Here is a 4,357-nt window from a genome sequence, read left to right as displayed (position 1 = left end):
CGATTACGAGGAGACGGTTCGAGACAGACGTCCTACAAAACGGGGATCGAGTCCCCCCACCGATTACGAGGAGACGGTTCGAGACAGACGTCCTACAAAACGGGGATCGCGTCCCCCCACCGATCACTAGGATACAGTTCGAGACAGACGTCCTACAAAACGGGGATCGCGTCCCCCCACCGATTACGAGGAGACAGTTCGAGACAGACGTCCTACAAAACGGGGATCGAGTCCCCCACCGATTACGAGGAGACAGTTCGAGACAGACGTCCTACAAAACGGGGATCGAGTCCCCCCACCGATTTCGAGGAGACAGTTCGAGACAGACGTCCTACAAAACGGGGATCGAGTCCCCCCCCCCCCCCCCCCCCACCGATTACGAGGAGACAGTTCGAGACAGACGTCCTACAAAACGGGGATCGCGTCCCCCCCACCGATTACGAGGAGACAGTTCGAGACAGACGTCCTACAAAACGGGGATCGAGACCCCCCACCGATTACGAGGAGACGGTTCGAGACAGACGTCCTACAAAACGGGGATCGAGTCCCCCCACCGATTTCGAGGAGACGGTTCGAGACAGACGTTCTTCAAAACGGGGATCGCGTCCCTCGACAGATTACGAGGAGACAGTTCGAGACAGACGTACTACAAAACTGGGATCGAGTACCTCCACCGATTTCGAGCAGACGGTTCGAGACAGACGTCCTACAAAACGGGGATCGAGTCCCCCCACCGATTTCGAGGAGACGGTTCGAGACAGACGTCCTACAAAACGGGGATCGCGTCCCCCCACCGATTACGAGGAGACAGTTCGAGACAGACGTCCTACAAAACGGGGATCGAGTCCCCCACCGATTACGAGGAGACGCAGAGTCATGACGAGACAGACGTCCTAACCGCCGGGGATCGAGTCCCCCCACCGATTACGAGGAGACAGTTCGAGACAGACGTCCTACAAAACGGGGATCGATCCCCGTCCCCCCACCGATTCCTACAAAAGGAGACAGTTCGAGACAGACGTCCTACAAAACGGGGATCGCGTCCCCCCACCGATTACGAGGAGACAGTTCGAGACAGACGTCCTACAAAACGGGGATCGAGTCCCCCCACCGATTACGAGGAGACAGTTCGAGACAGACGTCCTACAAAACGGGGATCGACGGTCGAGTCCCCCCCACCGATTTCGAGGAGACAGTTCGAGACAGACGTCCTACAAAACGGGGATCGAGTCCCCCCCACCGATTACGAGGAGACAGTTCGAGACAGACGTCCTACAAAACGGGGATCGAGTCCCCCCACCGATTACGAGGAGACAGTTCGAGACAGACGTCCTACAAAACGGGGATCGCGTGAAGACAGTTCCCCCTACAAAACCGATTCCCCCCACGATAGTCGAGGAGACAGTTCGAGACAGACGTCCTACAAAACGGGGATCGCGTCCCCCCACCGATTACGAGGAGACAGTTCGAGACAGACGTCCTACAAAACGGGGATCGAGTCCCCCCACCGATTACGAGGAGACAGTTCGAGACAGACGTCCTACAAAACGGGGATCGCGTCCCCCCACCGATTACGAGGAGACAGTTCGAGACAGACGTCCTACAAAACGGGGATCGAGTCCCCCCACCGATTACGAGGAGACAGTTCGAGACAGACGTCCTACAAAACGGGGATCGAGTCCCCCCACCGATTACGAGGAGACAGTTCGAGACAGACGTCCTACAAAACGGGGATCGAGTCCCCCCACCGATTACGAGGAGACGGTTCGAGACAGACGTCCTACAAAACGGGGATCGAGTCCCCCCACCGATTACGAGGAGACAGTTCGAGACAGACGTCCTACAAAACGGGGATCGAGTCCCCCCACCGATTACGAGGAGACAGTTCGAGACAGACGTCCTACAAAACGGGGATCGAGTCCCCCCACCGATTACGAGGAGACAGTTCGAGACAGACGTCCTACAAAACGGGGATCGAGTCCCCCCACCGATTACGAGGAGACAGTTCGAGACAGACGTCCTACAAAACGGGGATCGTCCCCCCACCGTTACCCCCCCACCGATTACGAGGAGACAGTTCGAGACAGACGTCCTACAAAACGGGGATCGAGTCCCCCCACCGATTACGAGGAGACAGTTCGAGACAGACGTCCTACAAAACGGGGATCGCGTCCCCCCACCGATTACGAGGAGACAGTTCGAGACAGACGTCCTACAAAACGGGGACGTCCTACGAAGACGGTTCGAGACAGACGTCCTACAAAACGGGGATCGAGTCCCCCCACCGATTACGAGGAGACAGTTCGAGACAGACGTCCTACAAAACGGGGATCGCGTCCCCCCACCGATTACGAGGAGACAGTTCGAGACAGACGTCCTACAAAACGGGGATCGAGTCCCCCCACCGATTACGAGGAGACAGTTCGAGACAGACGTCCTACAAAACGGGGATCGAGTCCCCCCACCGATTTCGAGGAGACAGTTCGAGACAGACGTCCTACAAAACGGGGATCGAGTCCCCCCCACCGATTACGAGGAGACAGTTCGAGACAGACGTCCTACAAAACGGGGATCGAGTCCCCCCACCGATTACGAGGAGACAGTTCGAGACAGACGTCCTACAAAACGGGGATCGAGTCCCCCCACCGATCCCCCGACCACGAGGAGACAGTTCGAGACAGACGTCCTACAAAACGGGGATCGCGTCCCCCCACCGATTACGAGGAGACAGTTCGAGACAGACGTCCTACAAAACGGGGATCGAGTCCCCCCCACCGATTACGAGGAGACAGTTCGAGACAGACGTCCTACAAAACGGGGATCGAGTCCCCCCACCGATTACGAGGAGACAGTTCGAGACAGACGTCCTACAAAACGGGGATCGAGTCCCCCCCCACCGATTACAAAACGAGGAGACGAGGAGACAGTTCGAGACAGACGTCCTACAAAACGGGGGGGATCGCAGTCCCCCCCACCGATTACGAGGAGACAGTTCGAGACAGACGTCCTACAAAACGGGGATCGCGTCCCCCCACCGATTACGAGGAGACAGTTCGAGACAGACGTCCTACAAAACGGGGATCGAGTCCCCCCACCGATTACGAGGAGACAGTTCGAGACAGACGTCCTACAAAACGGGGATCGAGTCCCCCCACCGATTACGAGGAGACAGTTCGAGACAGACGTCCTACAAAACGGGGATCGCGTCCCCCCACCGATTACGAGGAGACAGTTCGAGACAGACGTCCTACAAAACGGGGATCGAGTCCCCCCACCGATTACGAGGAGACAGTTCGAGACAGACGTCCTACAAAACGGGGATCGAGTCCCCCCACCGATTACGAGGAGACAGTTCGAGACAGACGTCCTACAAAACGGGGATCGAGTCCCCCCACCGATTTCGAGGAGACAGTTCGAGACAGACGTCGATCGCGTCCCCCCACCGATTACGAGGGTTCGAGACAGACGTCCTACAAAACGGGGATCGTCCCCCCACCGATTACGAGGAGACAGTTCGAGACAGACGTCCTACAAAACGGGGATCGCGTCCCCCCACCGATTACGAGGAGACAGTTCGAGACAGACGTCCTACAAAACGGGGATCGCGTCCCCCCACCGATTACGAGGAGACAGTTCGAGACAGACGTCCTACAAAACGGGGATCGAGTCCCCCCACCGATTTCGAGGAGACAGTTCGAGACAGACGTCCTACAAAACGGGGATCGAGTCCCCCCCCACCGATTTCGAGGAGACAGTTCGAGACAGACGTCCTACAAAACGGGGATCGAGTCCCCCCACCGATTTCGAGGAGACGGTTCGAGACAGACGTCCTACAAAACGGGGATCGATCGACGTCCTACAAAACGGGGATCCCCCCCCCACCGATTACGAGGAGACGGGTTCGAGACAGACGTTCCGTCCTACAAAACGGGGATCGAGTCCCCCCACCGATTACGAGGAGACGGTTCGAGACAGACGTCCTACAAAACGGGGATCGCGTCCCCCCACCGATCACTAGGATACAGTTCGAGACAGACGTCCTACAAAACGGGGATCGCGTCCCCCCACCGATTACGAGGAGACAGTTCGAGACAGACGTCCTACAAAACGGGGATCGAGTCCCCCCACCGATTTCGAGGAGACAGTTCGAGACAGACGTCCTACAAAACGGGGATCGAGTCCCCCCACCGATTACGAGGAGACAGTTCGAGACAGACGTCCTACAAAACGAGGGGATCGACAGTCCCCCCCACCGATTACGAGGAGACAGTTCGAGACAGACGTCCTACAAAACGGGGATCGCGTCCCCCCCACCGATTACGAGGAGACAGTTCGAGACAGACGTCCTACAAAACGG

Source organism: Gigantopelta aegis, chromosome 3 (assembly GCF_016097555.1).
Source record: "Gigantopelta aegis isolate Gae_Host chromosome 3, Gae_host_genome, whole genome shotgun sequence".
Lineage (NCBI taxonomy): Eukaryota > Metazoa > Mollusca > Gastropoda > Neomphalida > Peltospiridae > Gigantopelta > Gigantopelta aegis.
This window is presented reverse-complemented; position numbering follows the sequence as displayed.